Raw genomic sequence first — 22,978 nt, 5'->3', positions numbered from 1 at the left:
TTTCTCTTGATGAGTTGTTGTCCAGAATTGTTCCCTCGTTCACTTTTCCAATGCAGGTTACATAATAAAAGGTGAATCCGTTATTTTTGCAACAGTTTAAGTTTTGATGCCTAAAAGACTATCAGTTCGTATGTCAATGCTCACATTTTGTCTTACATTTGTTAAAAATGTTTCACTTACAATAAAAATCTATTATTCCAAAAAAAAGCTGAATGTGATATACTGTACAAGACTCATGGTGCAAGTCATGATTTTAGCTATAGACTAATAGAGTTCTATTGTCAATACTGGAACTTATACAGCAACTCAAAACTTCTGTTTGTCCATTCTGTCTTTCTTCATATAATCCATTGCTTATTTTAATACGGCATCTTCCCATGCCGATCTCTTTTTCTTAAGCATTCTTCTCATCCCTCTGATGCACATTATCTGCAAAAATAAATCATGTAATAACAATACAAAAGTTGGTATAAAGTAAATATTTATTGCATTTGAGACTTCCATCAGGAAGTTTTGTTCTGAATTCTTTCCTATTGAATAATGCATTCAACCACCATATTACATACAGTAAAAATTCTACACTGGTGTATACTGGTCCGCTGGATGCCAAAAGGGCATTCTTTTGTTATGTCAGTGCAGCCTTATAGATACATTTGGTATATCCAGTATGAAGGCCTATTTGCATCTTATTTCAATTTCACATGGAATTTGTGGAAAAGAGCATCTTTTTAAAATGTACTAGTTTGAATGTTCCAAAAGGTTTCAGAGTGTGACAAGTCATGTGGGGCTGGGCCTTGCTATGAAAAAGCTATACATCATTAGACTACAAGAAATACACTTGCCTGACATCCCTAAATTCCCAGCACCATTTCCGCATACACTACATTTCATAACATCAAGACCACAGAACTCTTACAAGTTTACAATGAATATTACAAATTAATTTCTAAAAGTGAATTACAGATCGGACTGGCTATACTAACAAATTACACATGTACAAAAGTAAATTTGTCATTTAACACATTAACCCTTTCCAATCCAATTTGTATCCTGGTTTTCCTAGGGGCTTACTCTTTTTCTGCCATTATACAATAGCACTACATGTTGACTAAAGCCAGTACTGCATGAGGTGACACATTGGATAGGCTCCAACAGCAGAGAGGCTGGAAATATACAGTAAGAGAACCCCGACGGATGTCTTCCAACATCGGAACTGTACAGCCTTAAATCATAATGTTTTCAAAGGTCAGACAGTGGATTGGAAAGGGTTAAATGTACATTTGCTGCAAACTCTAAACTGACATTGACAGAAGCATCCCTCTTTTTTATTTTTGGGAAATCCATCACAGTATCAGCAACCTTTGCTGTGAACAATCCTGTTCTGTAGCTTGTCCCCTCCAGATTGTGTCTTCTACACTTTTCTTCCAGCCTCCAGATCACATGATCAGCACTATGTTTCCTGCAGTTTATGAGGTAGAAATAAGTCAACTGTCATAAAGAAAAACTGTCTTGCTTGCCCAGTACAGCTTTCATTTCAATGTATTCTGAACTTCAAAATGAAAGCTGTTGGGATTAATTGTTATACGGAAGACAGACTTTTTTTAAAACTCAGTTTACATAAATTTGCCCCATTCACTGCAGGACACAGAGTGTTGTCAGAGTGCTAGTCATGTGACCTGCAGGCCAGAAGAAAAGTGCAGAATATACAGCCTGAAAGGAAAGTGCTACAGAACTGAATTCTTCACAGTAGAGGTTACTGATAATGTAATGGATCCTCCTCCCGAAAAAAAAATAGCATGCTTCTTTTACACAACAAAAGCTAATGAAAGAGATACATTAAACTTTGCTAAAATTGTTGCTTAAATAACAAGTTAAGGTTTGCAACATCTGCATGGTTGCAGTATAACATATTTCTGCCAATTTAGGCTGCCTGTCCACGGGCAGGTTTTCATTGCATTCCCCGCGGCGATAATCCACCCGCGGGGAACGCAGTGAAAGCTCTCCATAGCGTTGCAGACAGAGACAGCAGAGGAATTCTTCAATTCTGCTGTTGGCACCCCGTCAATTGATTTCAGGAAAGGACTTTAAATATAAGCCCTTCCCCGAAAATCCTGTAAAAGTGCTGTAAAAAACAAAAAAATAGATACTCACCTTGCTTCAGCTATCAGGCACAGCCGCATCTTCTTCTGTCCTCCTGTAAGTTTCAAGTTGAGGTGTGCATTGATTAGACATTTTGATGCACAGGTACTTGATCGAATTGAAATCAGGCGAATTTAGGGGCCAAGTACACACTTGTCATTTTGTGTGGCCCCAATTATCTAGACACAGAAATATCTATACGTGACTGTGTACATGGAGTTGCGATGTCACGGTGAAGAGAAGTGGCACATAGTAGGGCAACAGGAACGGACAGGTACTTAGGGTGCCTTGTGTAGCCATGCCAGGGTCTCTATTGTAGTTTATAGGGCTTCTGAAATTCCAGGCTGTTATCTCAACATCCATCATCTACAATGGAGTGAGCCACGTGCCCTGTCTACTCCTCTCTGGAGTGCTAATTCGGTAGGAAGGTGACCCGCATTCTACCAATAATTGGGAGTCCTGGAAGTGGAACTTACTTTTATGTATTATAACATATATGTATGACTAGCTGATATACTCGGCTTCACCTGGTACAGGTATATGAGTGTTGTTCGCAGGGAAAATTAAAAGTAAATCGTGGTTACTTAAGAGAAACCGAGGAATAAAATATGTATATACATAGAGGAGTATTAGATTCTCCTCAAACTGCATGTACTGATGTCCCTCTGCAGAATGTGCCACCCCTCCCACTCTCCTCACTTTTTACCCTTAAAGTAAACGCCGCTTTTTATTCAAATTTAACCCCAGACTGGAGGTTGCAGCCCCTTTTTAGTCTTAAAGGCATGCTTCATTCCTGCAGTCTATGGCCGCTTCCTTAGGTAATTTACAGCTTTTCAGTATATGCACTTAGAGGTCAGTTAGATTCTCCTCAGGATATACACTCACAGGTCAGTTATATTCTCCTCAGTATATACACATAAAGGTTAGGTAGATTCTCCTCAATATATACACATAGAGGTGAGGTAGATTTTCCTCAGTTTATACACATAGAGCTGAGATAGATTATCCTCAGTATATACACATAGAGGTGAGGTAGATTCTCCTCAGTATATACACATAGAGGTCAGTTATATTCTCCTCAGTATATAAACATAGAGGTCAGTTAGATTCTCCTCAGTATATACACGGAGCTGAGGTAGATACTCCTCAGTATATACACAGAGAGGTGAGGTAGATTCTCCAGTATATACACATAGAGGTAAGGTAGATTCTCCTCAGTATGTACACAAAGAGGTCAGTTATAGTCTCTTCAATATATACACATACAGGTAAGTTAGATTCTCCTTAGTATATACACAGAGGTGAGGTAGATTCTCCCCAGTATCAAACTACTAACGACCACTTGTCTATGAGTATGTATGTATGTATGTGTCTGTGTGTGTGTGATTCTTATGGTGATGTCATCGCTCTGCCCCCTAGTTATGTCATGGAAGGTCCTACAACATATATAAAACACAGAGTCTGACCGACAGAAGGGCAACACAGTTAGGGCTCTTGAAAAGCAGAGGACAAAAATAACAAAATGAGAATACAACTAAGCCATTATCACAACTCAGCAGTCCTGACAGCATACACTGACCTAGCTCCACCACAGAGATCTGGTGGGTTGAAAGACCTGTGGTGATGTCACTGCTGTGGGAGGAGCCAAGCTGTGTTTGTCTTGTGTGGGAATCAAGCTACTGTGTGTGTGATGTGTGGGGATCATAATGCATGCACCATGTGGCAGAGCTGTGTGGTGCATTGCGCCACCAGAAACACTGGTACTATAATTTCCTACACAACTTAGCAGTCCTGACAGAACACACTTACCTACCTCCACCACTGTGATCTGGTGGGCTAAAGGACCTGTGGTGATGTCACTCATGTATTGCAGATTTTATCATGCTTAGAATTGAATACTGAAGTTGTGATCCCTTTACTTTTCTTATTTAGGACCTAAAGAAGGCTTATGCCAAATGTCATGTTTGTGAGATTCAGATGTGTGTTATTAGTTACATTATATAGGGGGTCACTTAATTTTGCACTTAGAATTGAATAATCAAGCTGTGACCCCTTTCCTTTTCCTATATAAGACCTAAAGAATGGCCGTGCCAAATTTCATGTTTGTACGACATCAGGAAGTTAGAGAATTAGATTTGGTACATTACACAGGGGTGCCAATATTTTTGCAATTAACTTAGAATTTTCGAGTTGTGACCCCTTTACATTTCCTATTTAAGACCTAAAGAATGCTTGTGCCAAATTTCATGTTTGTACAACTCCAGGAAGTTAGGGAATTAGATTTGGTACATTACAATAGGGTGACAATAGTTTGCACTTAGCAATGAATAATCGAGTTGTGACCCCTGTACTTTTCCTACAAACATGAAATTTGGCACATCCATTCTTTCATACCGCCGCACACCCCTAAGACCAGTCCTGAGCATAGACACTAACTGTTCTTATAGAAACTGAGATACTCTCTGTGTTCTGACACCTCTCTGTAATAATTAGTATTAACTTTTTAAGCAATCTATGGTACTGTAGCTCTAATGTTGAATCTGAATATAAACCTATTTCTATTTCAGTTTGTGGTAGCAGCATATCTTCTAGGCTGCACAATTGCTGTCTTGGTGATCATATTCAACACTTTCCTTCACTCGCCATATCCACTAGAGCTGTGGTGGCAAACCTATGGCACACAAGCCAGAAGCTGCACGCAGGGCCCTCTCTGCTGACACGCACTCAAGTGGCTGCTTACCATGGTAGTGAATACCGGCCCAGGGTGCAGCGGCTCCCTGGATGGTAATTACTCAGCAGCGCTGATCCTGGGTACACACTTTGACATCAGTGTGCAACCAGGATCCTCCTCCCCTGACCTCTCCTCCTTGGTTCCGCAAGAGCAGAGGGGAGGAGACGTCCAGACATACACACTGACATCCCCAGCAGCTCCGAGCAGAGAAGGTAACTACTAGGGGCACTGTTATTAGTAGGACCACTACTGGGGGCACTATTACTATTGGGGCCACTACTGGGTCCACTGTTACTGCTGGGGCCATTGTTACTATTAGGACCATTACTGGAGGCACTTATACTACTGGGGCCACTGTTACTATTAGGAGCACTACTGGAGGCCCTAATACTACTAGGGCCACTACTGGTGGCACTATTACTACTGGGGCCACTACTCGGTCCACTGTTACTGCTGTGTCCACTGTTACTATTAGGACCTCTACTGGAGGCACTATTACGATTGGGGGCATGATTACTACTGGATCCATTTCTAGAGGCAATGTTACTATTGGGGGCACTACTGGGGACAATATTATTGTTGGGCCTACTTAGGTGGACACAATTACTAGTTGAAGCCACTAGAATAATGGAGGTAAAAAAAAATGTTGCAATAAACCATGCCCTTAACCACACACCCTTTTATATTGGCCAGTATTTATTTGTGACAAAGGTGGGAAACCTACACTGGCTAAGTAAACTCTATTCCATTTTATCTACAATTTTTCTCAAAAAAATCAAGCACCTGGGAGGAGTTGTCATTTTTCTGCAAAACTCACCATGCAGTTATATCTCAGGCAGATATGCAAATGATTAGAGTTGTGGTGTGATTAGATAAACAGTCTTGCCACCTGAGGCCCCAACAGTGGTTCCATCTTTGGTCTATAAAAAGGCTCTCAGAGGCTACTTGTCTGGTATTTGAGCTCTCTTTCTTCTTGTGTGGAGTTTATTGACCACTAGACATGCTTCAACGTCGCAATCAAAGAGATTTCACCCGGCTAACAGAGTTTGAGAGCAGGCGCATTATTGGAATGTGAGAAGCTGGATGGTCGTATTGATGAATTGCCCGCCACCTGGGCCATTCTGACAAGGCTGTTTAAGAGGTGTTGAGACCAGTGGATCCATGAGGGCACCAGTGCACCCCTGACAGACCACCAGTAGAAACGATTGTCTGATTGTCCGACAAGAACAAGCAGCTCCACCTGTTTTGTTGTCAGCCATCCAGAGACAGGTGGCACTATCATTACAGTCCCCTGTGTCTGTCAGAACCATTTTCAGGCACTTGGGTGAAAGATGTGTACTGCCTTTGACACCCACATACAGTTGCCTCTATTTGCAGTGGTGTCATGAATGATGAAACTGGAGTGGAACTGGGTCGTCTTCCGTGATAAATGCAGGTTTAGTTTGGGCACTGACAACGGCAGTGTTCATATCTGGAGTCCTAGAGGTGAGCACATTTGCTGTGGACCGGCACACTGCCCCAACTGCTGGTGTGCTAGTCTGAGGGGGGGGGGGGGGCATCACATATGACAATCTGTCCACCCTTATAGTGGACGAAGAACAATAACAGCTAGGCAATATGTTTAGGACATCCTACAGCCACATATGTTGTCTCATGGCGGCTTCCAAGAGGCAACTTCCAGCAGGATACTACTCAGCCGCACACACAAGGGTGTCACAGGAATGCCTCCACAACATTGCCACACTTCCATGACCTGCCCAGTCACCCAATTTATCGCCAATAAAAGATGTTTGGGACCATCTGGGACACCAACTTCTACTGCCCATGACTTTGCACAATCTAGAAGCTCAGTTACAGCAAATATGGACTGATATGCTGCAGGATATCATACAGAACCTGTATGCCTCCATGTCCGCCCCTATCACATCTTACATTTTGGGTCTCAAGCTAGAGGTGGACCAACAGGGTACTAGAGCCTCCCTTCAAGTATTCAGTTTTCCATAATAAATTATGCTTTTTCCCTCATATTGTAATCACTTACATCAATGTTACAATCACACATAGAAGTTTTCTTCTATTCCAGCAACTCCTTCTAGTGGAAGATGTTTTTGATAAAGAATGTACTTGGGAATGCTATATATTTATGGACACTGTGTGCTAAGCTACGATCAGGGTCTACAATGCTAGCACACGATTCTCCTTATTTGGTTACGTATAAATAGTGCTGCTATTTTGGAGGGGAAGTTATCTATCTACTAGAGATGAGTGAGCACCAAAATGCTCGGGTGCTCGTTACTCGAGACGAACTTTTCGCGATGCTCGAGGGTTCGTTTCGAGTAACGAACCCCATTGAAGTCAATGGGCGACTCGAGCATTTTTGTATATCGCCGATGCTCGCTAAGGTTTTCATTTGTGAAAATCTGGGCAATTCAAGAAAGTGATGGGAACGACACAGCAACGGATAGGGCAAGCGAGGGGCTACATGTTGGGCTGCATCTCAAGTTCCCAGGTCCCACTATTAAGCCACAATAGCGGCAAGAGTGCCCCCCCCCTCCCAACAATTTTTACTTCTGAAAAACCCTCATTAGCAATGCATACCTTAGCTCAGCACCACACTACCTCCAACAAAGCACAATCACTGCCTGCATGACACTCCACTGCCACTTTTCCTGGGTTACATGCTGCCCAACCCCACCGCACGACCCAGTGTCCACAGCGCACACCAAAGTGTCCCTGCGCAGCCTTCAGCTGCCCTCATGCCACACGCTGGCCTCATAGCCACACCACCCTCATGTCTATTTATAAGTGCGTCTGCCATGAGGAGGAACCGCAGGCACACACTGCAGAGGGTTGGCACGGCCAGGCAGCGACCCTCTTTAAAAGGGGCGGGGCGATAGCCCATAATGCTGTACAGAAGCAATGAGAAATCCAATCCTGTGCCACCTCCATCAGGAGCTGCAAACGTGGGCATAGCAATGGGGAACCCATGTGCCACACACTATTCATTCTGTCAAGGTGTCTGCATGCCCCAGTCAGACCGGGGTTTTTTATAAATAGTCACAGGCAGGTACAACTCCGCAATGGGAATTCCGTGTGCACCCACAGCACGGGTGGCTCCCTGGAACCCACCGGCGGTACATAAATGTATCCCATTGCAGTGCCCAGCACAGCTGAGGTAACGTCAGGTTTAATGCAGGTGGGCTTCGGCCCACACTGCATGCCCCAGTCAGACTGGGGTTCTTTAGAAGTGGATACATGGAGTTACAACTCCGTGTGGACCGACAGCATGGGTGTGTCCCAGGAAGCCACCGGCGGTACATAAATATATCCCATTGCATTGCCCATCACAGCTGAGGTAACGTCCGATTAAATGCAGGTGGTCTTCGTCCCACACTGCATGCCCCAGTCTGACCGGGGTTCTTTAGAAGTGGACACATGGAGCTAAAACTCCGTGTGGACCGACAGCATGGGTGGCTCCCTGGAACCCACCGGCAGTACATAAATATATCCCATTGCCTTGCCCATCACAGCTAAGGTAACGTCAGGTTTAATGCAGGTGGGCTTTGGCCCACACTGCATGCCCCAGTCAGACTGGGGTTCTTTAGAAGTGGACACATGAAGCTATAACTCCGTGTGGACCGACAGCATGGGTGGGTCCCAGGAAGCCACCGGCGGTACATAAATATATCCCATTGCAGTGCCCATCACAGCTGAGGTAACGTCAGGTTTAATGCAGGTGGGCTTCGGCCCACACTGCATGCCCCAGTCAGACTGGGGTTCTTTAGAAGTGGACACATGGAGCTACAACTCTGTGTGGACCGACAGCATGGGTGGCTCCCTGGAACCCACCGGCAGTACATAAATATATCCCATTGCATTGCCCATCACAGCTGAGGTAACGTCCGATTAAATGCACGTGGTCTTCGTCCCACACTGCATGCCCCAGTCTGACCGGGGATCTTTAGAAGTGGACACATGGAGCTACAACTCCGTGTGGACCGACAGCATGGGTGGCTCCCTGGAACCCACCGGCGGTACATAAATATATCCCATTGCATTGCCCATCACAGCTGAGGTAACGTCACGTTTAATGCAGGTGGGCTTCGGCCCACACTGCATGCCCCAGTCAGACTGCGGTTCTTTAGAAGTGGACACATGGAGCTTTAACTCCGTGTGGACCGACAGCATGGGTGGGTCCCAGGAAGCCACCGGCGGTACATAAATATATCCCATTGCAGTGCCCATCACAGCTGAGGTAACGTCAGGTTTAATGCAGGTGGGCTTCGGCCCACACTGCATGCCCCAGTCAGACTGGGGTTCTTTAGAAGTGGACACATGGAGCTACAACTCTGTGTGGACCGACAGCATGGGTGGCTCCCTGGAACCCACCGGCAGTACATAAATATATCCCATTGCATTGCCCATCACAGCTGAGGTAACGTCCGATTAAATGCACGTGGTCTTCGTCCCACACTGCATGCCCCAGTCTGACCGGGGATCTTTAGAAGTGGACACATGGAGCTACAACTCCGTGTGGACCGACAGCATGGGTGGCTCCCTGGAACCCACCGGCGGTACATAAATATATCCCATTGCATTGCCCATCACAGCTGAGGTAACGTCACGTTTAATGCAGGTGGGCTTCGGCCCACACTGCATGCCCCAGTCAGACTGGGGTTCTTTAGAAGTGGACACATGGAGCTTTAACTCCGTGTGGACCGACAGCATGGGTGGGTCCCAGGAAGCCACCGGCGGTACATAAATATATCCCATTGCAGTGCCCATCACAGCTGAGGTAACGTCAGGTTTAATGCAGGTGGGCTTCGGCCCACACTGCATGCCCCAGTCAGACTGGGGTTCTTTAGAAATGGACACATGGAGTTACAACTCCGTATGGACCGACAGCATGGGTGGCTCCCTGGAACCCACCGGCGGTACATAAATATATCCCATTGCATTGCCCATCACAGCTGAGGTAACGTCAGGTTTAATGCAGGTGGGCTTTGGCCCACAATGCATGCCCCAGTCAGACTGGGGTTCTTTAGAAGTGGACACATGGAGCTATAACTCCGTGTGGACCGACAGCATGGGTGGGTCCCAGGAAGCCACTGGCGGTACATAAATATATCCCATTGCAGTGCCCATCACAGCTGAGGTAATGTCCGATTAAATGCAGGTGGTCTTCGTCCCACACTGCATGCCCCAGTCAGACTGGGGTTCTTTAGAAGTGGACACATGGAGCTATAACTCCATGTGGACCGACAGCATGCGTGGGTCCCAGGAAGCCACCGGCGGTACATACAGCTGTAAATATATCCCCTTGCAGTGCCCATAACAGCTGAGGTAACGTCAGCTTTAATGCAGGTGAGCTAAAAATTAGTAGGATTACACTGTAGGCGAGGGCCCAAAAAATTGGTGTACCAACAGTACAAATGTACTTCAGAAAAATTGCCCATGCCCAACCAAGAGGGCAGGTGAATCCCAATAATCGCTTTGGTTAATGTGGCTTAATTTGTAACTAGGCCTGTAGGCAGCCCAGTTCAAATAAAAATTGGTTCAGGTACAAAAGTTATATGACTGAGCCTTGTGGGCCTAAGAAAAATCGCCCGTTCAGCGTTATTACGTAAGGTTTCAGGAGGAGAAGCAGGAGGAGGATGAATATTATATACAGATTGATGAAGCTAAAAGGTCCCTGTTTTTGATAGTGATAGAGAACGATGCTTCCATCCGTGGGTGCAGCCTATGTATTGTTTAGGGTGCAGCCTATGTATCGCTGCTGTCCGCTGGTGGAGAAGAGAACTCTGGGGAAATCCAGGCTTTGTTCATCTTTATGATTGTAAGCCTGTCGGCACTGTCGGTTGACAGGCGGGTACGCTTATCCGTGATGATTCCCCCAGCCGCACTAAACACCCTCTCTGACAAGACGCTAGCCGCAGGACAAGCAAGCACCTCCAGGGCATAGAGCACGAGTTCAGGCCACGTGTCCAGCTTCGACACCCAGTAGTTGTAGGGGGCAGAGGCGTCACGGAGGACGGTCGTGCGATCGGCTACGTACTCCCTCACCATCCTTTTACAGTGCTCCCGCCGACTCAGCCTTGACTGGGGAGCGGTGACACAGTCTTGCTGGGGAGCCATAAAGCTGTCAAAGGCCTTGGACAGTGTTCCCCTGCCTGTGCTGTACATGCTGCCAGATCTCCGCGCCTCCCCTGGTACCTGGCCTTGGAACTGCGCCTTCTGCCACTAGCGCTGTCCAATGGGAATTTTACCATCAGTTTGTCCGCCAGGGTCCTGTGGTATAGCATCACTCTCGAACCCCTTTCCTCTTCGGGTATGAGAGTGGAAAGGTTCTCCTTATACCGTGGGTCGAGCAGTGTGTACACCCAGTAATCCGTAGTGGCCAGAATGCGTGTAATGCGAGGGTCACGAGAAAGGCATCCTAACATGAAGTCAGCCATGTGTGCCAGGGTACCTGTACGCAACACATGGCTGTCCTCACTCGGAAGATCACTTTCAGGATCCTCCTCCTCCTCAGGCCATACACGCTGAAAGGATGACAGGCAAGCAGCATGTGTACCCTCAGCAGTGGGCCAAGCTGTCTCTTCCCCCTCCTCCTCATGCTCCTCCCCCTCCTCCTCCTCCTCCTCCTCAACGCGCTGAGATATAGACATGAGGGTGCTCTGACTATCCAGCGACATACTGTCTTCCCCGCCTCCGTTTCCGAGCGCAAAGCGTCTGCCTTTATGCTTTGCAGGGAACGTCTCAAGAGGCATAGCAGAGAAATGGTGACGCTAATGATTGCAGCATCGCCGCTCACCATTTGGGTAGACTCTTCAAAGTTTCCAAGGACCTGGCAGATGTCTGCCAACCAGGCCCACTTTTCTGTAAAGAATTGAGGAGGCTGACTCCCACTACGCCGCCCATGTTGGAGTTGGTATTCCACTATAGCTCTATGCTGCTCATAGAGCCTGGCCAACATGTGGAGCGTAGAGTTCCACCGTGTGGGCACGTCGCACAGCAGTCGGTGCACTGGCAGATTAAACCGATGTTGCAGGGTCCGCAGGGTGGCAGCGTCCGTCTTGGACTTGCGCAAATGTGCGCTGAGCCAGCGCACCTTTCCCAGCAGGTCTGACAAGCGTGGGTAGCTTTTCAGAAAGTGCTGAACCACCAAATTAAAGACGTGGGCCAGGCATGGCACATGCGTGAGGCTGCCGAGCTGCAGAGCCGCCACCAGGTTACGGCCGTTGTCACACACGACCATGCCCGGTTGGAGGCTCAGCGGCGAAAGCCAGCGGTCGGTCTGCTCTGTCAGACCCTGCAGCAGTTCGTGGGCCGTGGGCCTCTTCTCTCCTAAGCTGAGTAGTTTCAGCACGGCCTGCTGACGCTTGGCCACCGCTGTGCTGCCACGCCGCGCGACACCGACTGCTGGCGACGTGCTGCTGCTGACACATCTTGATTGCGAGACAGAGGTTGCGTAGGAGGAGGAGGAGGAGGGTGGTTAAGTGGAGGAAGCATACACCGCCGCAGATACCAGGACCGAGCTGGGGCCCGCAATTCTGGGGGGGCCTGCAAACACTTGCGCTAGCGACGGCTGGACGGTGCGCTGAGAGACATTGCTGGATCGGGCCGAGGACAGCGGAGGTGAGGGTGTGGGTGCAGGCCGGGAGACGGTCGTGCCTGTGTCCTGAGAGGGGGGTTGGATCTCAGTGGCAGGTTGGGGCACAGGGGGAGAGACAGTGGTGCAAACCGGAGGTGGTGAACGGCCTTCGTCCCACCTTGTGGGGTGCTTGGCCATCATATGCCTGCACATGCTGGTGGTGGTGAGGCTGGTGGTGGTGGCTCCACGGCTGATCTTGGCGCGACAAACCTTGCACACCACAGTTCGTCGGTCGTCTGCACTCTCAGTGAAAAACTGCCACACCTTTGAGCACCTCGGCCTCTGCAGGGTGGCATGGCACAAGGGGGCGCTTTGGGAAACAGTTGGTGGATTATTCGGTCTGGCCCTGCCTCTACCCCTGGCCACCGCACTGCCTCTTCCAACCTGCCCTGCTGCTGCACTTGCCTCCCCCTCTGAAGACCTGTACTCAGTAGGCTTAGCAAACCAGGTGGGGTCAGTCGCCTCATCGTCCTGCTGCTCTTCCTCCGAATCCTCTGTGCGCTCCTCCCTCGGACTTACTGCAATTACTACTACCTGAGTGATAGACAACTGTGTCTCATCGTCGTCGTCCTCCTCACCCACTGAAAGCTCTTGAGACAGTTGCCGGAAGTCCCCAGCATCATCACCCGGACCCCGGGAACTTTCCAAAGGTTGGGCATCGGTCACGACAAACTCCTCCGGTGGAAGAGGAACCATTGCTGCCCATTCTGGGCAGGGTCCCGAGAACAGTTCCTGGGAGTCTGTCTGCTCCTCAGAATGTGTCATTGTAACGGAGTGAGGAGGCTGGGAGGAAGGAGGAGCAGCAGCCAGAGGATTCAGAGTTGCAGCAGTGGACGGCGTAGAACTCTGGGTGGTCGATAGATTGCTGGATGCACTTTCTGCCATCGACGACAGGACCTGCTCACACTGCTCATTTTCTAATAAAGATCTACCTCGTGGACCCATTAATTGTGAGATGGATCTGGGGACGCCAGAAACTTGCCTCAATCCTAATCCCGCAGCAGTCGGCTGCGATACACCTGGATCAGGAGCTCGGCCTGTGCCCACACCCTGACTTGGGCCTCCGCGTGCTCTCCCGCGTCCACGTCCTCTAGGCCTACCCCTACCCCTCAGCATGGTGTATTATCAGTAGTGCAGAAACAGAACGCTGTAATTAAATGTGCCGCTTATTGGCCTGTGGTTGGAGGCTGACTTCGTTTACGGAACGCACAGCAGAGCCAGGAAAGAATTTTGCGCAAGCCCGTAGTGAGACGTAGGTGCGTATGACTGAGCTAGTGGAATTCACAGCGCAGAAGCAGTCAAGTGTCCAAAGGCCACTAGTAGGCCTTAAGTATTTTGCTTCTATTTTTTTAAAGGCTGAGCTGAGACAGTAGACAGATACTGTAGGCAGCGTATATATGTATACTGTTTCCCTCTGGACGAGATGACGGCGGTGATGTAACGGGCAACGCAGAGCCAGGAAAGAATTTTGCGCAAGCCTGCTGTAACACTTAGCTGCGTAATAATTAGGACTACTACCCCCAGCAGAGACGCAGTACACTCAAGACGATCACAGGCAGCCCAAAGATAGTATTTTTTCCAAATTTGTTTGAAAAAGCCCACTGCCTATATAGACAGTATATCTCTTTCCCTGCCTCACCAGTACTGGCGCTATACTATGTACAAGGACTGCAGACTGTTTTCCTCTGGACGGGATGACGGCGGTAATGTAACGGGCAATGCAGAGCCAGGAAAGAATTTTGCGCAAGCCTGCTGTAACACTTAGCTGCGTAATAATTAGGACTACTACCCCCAGCAGAGACGCAGTACACTCAAGACGATCACAGGCAGCCCAAAGATAGTATTTTTCCCAAATTTGTTTGAAAAAGCCCACTGCCTATATAGACAGTATATCTCTTTCCCTGCCTCACCAGTACTGGCCCTATACTATGTACAAGGACTGCAGACTGAGGACGCAATGCTCTGCACGCCCGATATGCAAAAAAAAAAAAAAAAGGGCAACACTGCTCACAGCAAACCTTAACAGTACTGCACACGGTCAGATGTGGCCCTAAGAAGGACCGTTGGGGTTCTTCAAGCCTAAAATAACTCCTAACGCTCTCCCTATAGCAGCAGCACCAGCAGCAGCACTGTCCCTGATCTATGTCAGAATGCATCAATGCATCTGTGGCGAGCCGCGGGCGGGGCAGATTTAAATACTCCGGTGACACCTGATCTCCCCAGCCACTCACTGCAGGGGGGTGGTATAGGGCTTGAACGTCGCAGGGGGAAGTTGTAATGCCTTCCCTGTCTTTCTATTGGCCAGAAAAGCACGCTAACGTCTCAGAGATGAAAGTGAAAGTAACTCGAACATCGCGTGGTGCTCGCCTCTAGTAACGAGTATCTCGAACACCCTAATACTCGAACGAGCATCAAGCTCGGACGAGTACGTTCGCTCATCTCTACTATCTACCTATTCATCTAGTCAGTCCACCACATGTCTGTTATTTCCTGGTATCAAGCATGGCAATCGGAGTTATAAATTGGAGCACATGACGTCACAGTAGCATTTATTATTAGTTCAGTCAGTACAACAGACAGCATAGAACCAATTATGCTAATTTGTAAAGGTAAATGCATTTAGAGTATGAGCTTATGAGTTGAGAAAGAGTTTATGCAAGTGCAAATCTTACAATATTCTGTTTGTGGAATTTCTTCAGATCAGGTTTTGTGAAGTCAGTGACAGATTTTAGGTTCAGATTTTATGACAGCATTAAAAAGCTTTCTCACTTCTGCACTGAGATCTTAAAGCTTCTCTATTGACTTCCTGAAGCTCTAAGTATCAGGCATAAGTCATTACAATCTATTTTCACGAACCACAAAAAAATATTTTAATATGCTCATGACCGAACTTGTGAGCGTAAATGTTCAATGCTGGAGTCTAATGCTTCACATGCTAAGACAAAATCCCCACCAAATATAATGAATCAGAATTTGTCATCTCATGTAGACAACTATTGCACATGTGACCTATGAGTAACTATCCCACTCAGTAAATTGGGCTTAAAGGGGTATTGCCACCACAGCAAGTTATCCACCAAATCTACAAAATCTTGTTGATCCTTGAGGTCTGACCACCTGTGCATCTTCAGCAGTAAAACTGAAGTGAATGGAGTGGAATCTTGCATGCGGGCCCTCCATTGTCCACACTTCAGTATGTAGCAAGGCTGCAATCTCGAGGTTGATGGAGGTCCCAGTGGTTAGACCCCACCAATCGACAAGTTATTCCCTATCCTGTGATGGGAATACTCCTTTATGTCCTCAGTCACACTTTAGTATTGGACCCGTAGTTTTCATCCGCTTTGTCAGCCAAAACCAGGAGTAGAATGTAAATGTAGAAAACCATGTAATGGAAGCATTTACACTTCTCTTTCTTGACTGCACTCATGGCCTACAACACTGCTAAAAAGTACTAATTGAATAATCAATTGTGAGTGAAACCTGAAATTAAAACAGCCTATGGCCGCCTGCAGACGGATGGGTCGGATCCTGCTGAGAGAATTCTCACAGCGGGATGCAGACCCGTGCCACTGCAGAGGCCTGCGGCTCACCCACTATCTATCTATCTATCTATCTATCTATCTATCTATCTATCTATCTATCTATCTATCTATCTATCTATCTATCTATCTATCTATCTATCTATCTATCTATCTATCTATCTATCTGTCTATCTCCTATCTATGTATCTATCTGTATCTATCTATCTATCTCCTATCTATCTATCTATGAATCCCTCTCATATCTATGGATCTATCCATCTATGTATCTATCTATCTCTCTCTCATAGGCTGCATGCCCACTTGGACGCACGGATTTCACTTCTGAATCCCGCAGTGAAATTCGTACAAGCCCGCAGACATGGAGAGGGAAAATACATTATATTCAACTCTCTGGATGCTGCGGGGCTCCACTCTGTCCTGGCCGAATCTTCTTTCTTCCGGTCGGCGGACGTGCTCGTGCATGCGCACCAATATCTAAAAAAATCTCATTTTCTGCCGCATATCCGCGGCACAGTACAAAAACAGCTGCGGCTGCGCCGTGGATACAAGCGGCTTCCATAGGCTTCAATGGAAGCCGCGGGAGCCGTCTGTGCGGCAGATCCGCAGGAAAATGGAGCATGCTGCAATTTCTTCCTATGCGAGTGACCCGCATGCCGGGAAGGAATCCCATCTGCATGCTTTTAGCTGTCCTATTGATGCTAATGCATTCCTATGGGCAGTAAGACGCACGGATCTTTCGTGCGGGTGCCACGCGCAGATTTTATAAATAAAATCCGCATGTGGACATTGGCCCATAGGAACGGGGCGAGGGGGGAAAAGGGCCCGGGGGGCCCGAGCTAAACTTTTGCTCTCGGGCCCCTAAGCCTTTAGGTACGCCCCTGCCTGCATGCATTTATATTATAGTGTTTTGGGAGTTAATGCATCTTGCTTTTTTCTATATCTATTAGTGATAATAATCTAACAGTGAGGGATTGAACTATTTATTTTATGCTTTTAGCTGTATAATTTATGCATAGATCTGGATATTTGAATGTTGGGTATCATGTTTATAGGATGCCCACTTTTTACATGTTTTAAACCCTTAGGACTTAGGGCGCCGATCCGCCCGTGTTTCTGCACGATAAGACCGCTGCACTGCAGGTGCAGACAACTCTCCGCACCGGCCGGCAGAAAGAACACATGGCCGGCAATGAAGCCGGTCATGCAGAGAGCCGTCCACACGCAGTGCGGCCGTCTTATCGTGCAGAAACACAGGCGGATCGGGGCCCGTGTGACTGAGCCCTTAAGGACACAGCCCTTTTTTTCATTTGTTTTTTTTTTCTCCCCATTTTTAAAAAGTCACGTCTCCTTTATTTATGCATCAACGGATCTGTCTGTTTTTTAGTGGGATGAGTTGTATTTTTTTAAAGTGGTAATATTTTATTACTAAAAAGATAAATCTCCAGGTTCTCGGCTACGTTTGGTAGCCAGGAGCAGGGAGATTTTAAATTATCCCGGCAATCCACGGGTTTTGCGCATGCGTCCACCATCTTGGCGATGGGCGCATGTGCAAAAGCCGGGGTAAGGTCCATGGAACAATCCGGGGGCATTAGGTATGTAATTTCATCTCCCCTCATGGATATGATCCAAGAGGGGAGATGAAACTTAAACTTTTCAAACTTTTTTATTACACTTTTTTTTCTTTACATGATCATGTGACCGGGAACCGCAAACAGCAGCTCCCAATGATATCTCCCTGCTCTCGGCTACTCATACTAGCCGGGAGCAGGGTGATTTTAAATTTCCCCGTCCTCCCGGCCTTCTGCACATGCGCCTGACGTTTTCCATCTGGCGCGCATGCACAGAAGGCGGCATCAGGTCCTGGAAGGACAAGAACATCATGGGACATCGCGAAGGATGGAGGGGAGTACACTCAACTCCCTTTATGGATCTGATCTATGAGGGGAGCTGAAATTTTAACTTTATTTTACTTTTAATTCACTTTTATGTGATTGCCGTCATCCAGTGGACAACAGCGATAGCGTGACCTGGGTCGCTCACCGTGGCCCCTGATGACAGCTCCAGGCCGTCTGCTACCCCCGGTAGCTGACAGCAGGAAGCTGTCACCCGCACAGACCGTGGGTTCTTATTTCACAGGGAGGCTGTTTTTTAATGGCCGTGTGGAATAAGGCCCACTTAGTGAGGCCGTCAAAAAGCGTATGGGCAGTCACTAAGGGATTAATAGCGACAGGTATTCTACAGAGGATGTATTGCTGCTGAGTGGGAAAGCTTGTATACCAGCAAAGAACTTAGACGGGGTTCTATTGGAGCGATTAGAGAAAGAAGCTGCTTCATGTTTAAATGCTTATACAAAACGCGGTCTGTACATTGGGAGAGGATATATTTCTGCCGCTGCCAATGCATATAGCAGCAAAGTAAACAGAAAAACTACGTTTTGACGTGGGGAATATTGCAGTTTGTGGCCTCAGACATCATTCAAAATCATCAGTCCGGCCATTGGCCCGATATTGACACAAACTGATTACTCCACTAATTGCTCATCAGTAATCTTAACAGTAATCAAGTTCAGATTTAACACTGAATCTGAGGCTAAATGCTGTGATGTTTGGCTCTGACATAAAATGCTTGGATTCTTGCCATGCTGCCAATCATAGCATAGGGTAAAGTTGAATGTCATATGGGAAGGGAAGGAGATAAAGTAACTGACTTTCTTCTCCTTTTCCTGTTAGCGTCATTTTAGTTTGAATGGTGAGTGAAACCAGTATATACTGTTTATGCTACAGATGAAAGCAACCTAATATTGGGAATTTAATTTAACAGTTATTTTTGAGTAACCATTTATAATGATGGAGGGACTGTATTACAGTCTGTCATGTTTTTTAATACAGCAACATTCCTTTGACAGTTTTCCGTGCAATTTTTATTGATGGCTTAGGCTTTTTTCCCACGAGCATATATCGGATGCCGTTTTCACGGTCGACTGATATACGATACCATCTGTGGTGTTAAAGCTCGTAAACGGGTGCACAAATCTAACGTTTATGCGCACGTTCACACGGCATGGACCCCAGCCCATATATGCCGAGGCTGCCATGCCGTTGCCCCTTTCCCCTCCCTCCCCCTTGCAGGCTCACCTCTGCTCTCCTCCTTGCTCACTCTTTGCAATGAGCAGGGGCAGGACGGGGGCGGATCTAAGCGCCACCCTGTCCCGCCTCCTCCCATTGCTGGCTGTGGACATTGCAAAGAGCGAGCGGGGAGGAGAGCAGAAGGAGGGAGTTTAGCAGCCACACTGCTAAACTCCCACCCACCTCTCTTCTCCAGCCGTTGTCATTGGCTCCCATAGGAGCCCATGCAGCGGCTGACGTATTCCGGCTCAAAAGATAGTTCCAGGACTATCTTTTGGGCCCGACATAAAAACGCCTGGCGTTATATTACGCCTTGGAATTACGGCCATGTGATCTGATGCATTGGAATCCAATGCATCAGATCACAGCGTATATCGGCCGACCGTGAAAACAGCTGGCCGATATGCGCTTATGGAAAAGAAGCCTTACTCTCAGCAGCAAAACACACAGGGTACGGAGTGGAAGCAGGTAGTTCTCGCCCCTGTGTAATGGCTAATTAATTTTAATGTTAGTGCGCCTGCAGTTACCCATGCCTGCAGTCGGCCACTACACATCTGTTTCCGCTCTCTACTCTATGTGTTTTGCTGGTGACAGCGAGTACCCAAACTACTGATCTTTCAGGTGCTGAGCAGCAGACTCCAGATGGTGAACTATTGATGACCTATGCTGACAATAGGTCATCAATAAAAATTGCCTGGAATACCCCTTTAGAGTTTGATACAGTACCTCTACTAACAGTTATTTCCAAGTCTAAAAAATAAGATTTGGAATCAATTTTTGAACCTCAGAATAGAGTTTCTGAATTCTGAGTTATCTTATTTGTGAAAATTAATATCTCATGTTGAAAATGATTTAAAGTTATATTTCATAATGGCTTGGCAGCTATCTATTTATGTAGGGTGTAAACAAATGGAAAACAAGTGCTTGTAAATGTGGAGCATTCCTTGTCATGGGACTAATTATTTACTGTTATGCTCATCCCTCTCTAGTATGTATCTAAGTGCTATTTATCACAAAACGTCTGTGCGCTCTTACCCTGTCTCTAGTATTTATTTAAGTAAAAATTAAGTTCACCCTGTTTGTGCCTTTCTATGTGATCATGTGTATATGTTTTAATATAAATACGTCTTTACATTTGTTCAAGCCTGAGGAAGAGCCCTGCGTAGGTTTGAAAGCTCACTTTAACATCATGTATTTTTGTTAGCCATTAAAAGGTATAATATCTACAAGATTACTAGGTTTCTCTTACTGGGAATTATCACTCTTTGCTCTACCGTCTAACATGGTACCAAACATTTTTGGTTTATGTAAATTCATGGCATACCATGTAAAAAATGTGTTCTTATTTTTAAAAAGTAAAGAGGAGCCATAGTGAATAATCTGGCTCTAGTTGAGTACTGAATGAAGAGAAGGTAGTGGTTGTATGATGGAAGCAAGTGGCATAGTCATTTAGGTTGAAAAATAGCACAGGTCCATCATATTCAGCCTTTTAAGATCAATTATAAATCATTCATTGCTAAACAAATTATAACTCGCATTTCCATTTGTGATCAGATTTGCATTTAGCCTTCTTTAGAATGCTGTCATTTTATCTGCTGAGATACCATATTGTATTTGAATTCTACTTTTTTTCTTGTTTTATATAACCAAATCTTATAGCCTAAACATTTTCAGCTGCTGCTTGACATTACAAACTCCTGCCTAACCTACTTGTAACAAGTTCAATTGTATTGCATTCTAAGTACTGTATATACAGTAATACTCCTGCTATAGTCCAAGTGTACTGTGTTAAATTTATTAACATTAAATTTCACCTTCCACATTCTTGCTTTGTTGACTTATCAAACTTACTGCAACATTTTATCAAGCTGAGTTTTAATAATCTTTCAAGAATTTGTGTCTTCACCAAAAATGGACACTTTACCTCTGATCCATCTACAAGGTCATTTATAAAAAAAAAAATTTTTAAAACTGGACCTAACAGAGATCCTTATGATACCCTGCTGTTGACTTTAGCCCATTTTGAGTGTATAACATTTCAACTACCCTTTGTTTCCTGCCCCTTAATCAATTCCATACCCATGTGTATACCTTGTGGCTCAATATCTGCATTTGTGGCTAGTGTGAGGTACAAAATCAATTGATTTTGAGTTATGACCTGCTGAAAACAAGTCTGAAGAATAGGCAGTAGAGATTCGGAAGGTTAGTGCTTCTCACTTAGCAACACATCTCACTGGCTGTGGCAGCAAAGGTAGGTACTAGAGATGAGCGAACGTACTCGGTAAAGCACTACTCGTCCGAGTAATGTGCTTTATCCGAGTACCTCCCCGCTCGTCCTGAAAGATTCGGGGAGCGCCGCTGCTGACAGGTGAGTTGCGGCGGGGAGCAGGGGAGAGCGGGCGGGAGAGGAGAGAGAGATCTCCCCTCCGTTCCTCCCCGCTCTCCCCTGCAGCTCCCCGCTCCGCGGCGCTCCCCGAATCTTTCAGGATGAGCGGGGAGGTACTCGGATAAAGCACATTACTCGAACGAGTAGTGCTTTACCGAGTACGTTCGCTCATCTCTAGTAGGTACACAACATCTAAAGTTTCAAATGTTCTTTTAGGGTAATATCTAGGGCACCAGAATTTCACTCTACATACCAACCCATAGCACATAAAGTCAATGTACATCTTTTACCACTGAGCACTGAGGACGCGGCCATGTTTAGTTCTAGTTTTTCATTTTTATTTTCTCCTCCCCGGTTTCAAAAAAATGTAAATAAATTTCATTTTCTGTTGTTTTATATTACCATTTTGGGGTATATACAACTTTTTGATCACTTTATATTAAGTTTCCTTTTGGAAATACGTGACCAAAAAAAAAATCACAATTCTAGTATTAGGTATTTTTTTCTGACAGTGTTCACCATGCAGCATAAATAATGTGTTATTTTAATAAGTCAGACTTTAATGGACATGGCAATACCAAATATGCTAATATGCTTTCTTGTTTTTTTCTCACTATAAAATACGGGCATAGGATTTTGCTAGTCCCTTAAGAAGACTTGAACTTGCTATTGTTGATCACTTACACAATATACTGCAATACTTCAGTACAGCAGTATATTGTATTTCTGAAGGAATTCTATTAAGACTTGCCAAAGTCCTGGGGCCTTCACAAGACCCTGTAACTGCCGTGACACCCAAACAGCACTCAGTATTCTCATTGCAGATGGACATAGGTCATGTGGCACATTTAAATGGCAATCAGGACATTTAAATGCATTTAAATGGTTAACAATCAACATTATCTTTGATTTCAATTGTTGAGGCTGGGTGTCAGCTGTCAAACACAGCTGACGCCCGCTTTGTATAGAGGGGGCTCAGTTCCCAAGCCCACCCCATACAATCCCTGCAGATAACTGCCATACATGTGTGCCAAGGGGTTAATACATACAGGGTGTTAATTTTACTGTGCTTCATTTTACATAACAGCTTGGTGTGCCAATGTTAATAGAAGGAACAGCAGTAACACAAACTTCTATTTCAAAATCCTCTTATAACTTGTGTTTAGTTTTCTTCTTTAGATTGTAGATCATGTTTATTTTGAACACCTATTCCAACAGTTTAAATACTTCACAGAAATGATTGACACTCTGCCAAGGCACAACAATATCCTTGTTTCCTAAGCCTTGTGCAATTCATGGTTTCCCGCTGATTAGTGTACTATAGATATTCCCAGCCCGTCACCTTATTTGTACAATGCATTCTTTAATGAGCCCTCTATATGTTCTCAGGAAATTATTAGG

This window comes from Eleutherodactylus coqui, chromosome 2 (genome assembly GCF_035609145.1).
Source record: "Eleutherodactylus coqui strain aEleCoq1 chromosome 2, aEleCoq1.hap1, whole genome shotgun sequence".
NCBI lineage: Eukaryota > Metazoa > Chordata > Amphibia > Anura > Eleutherodactylidae > Eleutherodactylus > Eleutherodactylus coqui.
The sequence above is the reverse complement of the archived record's forward strand: the minus strand, read 5'-3'. Positions refer to the sequence as shown.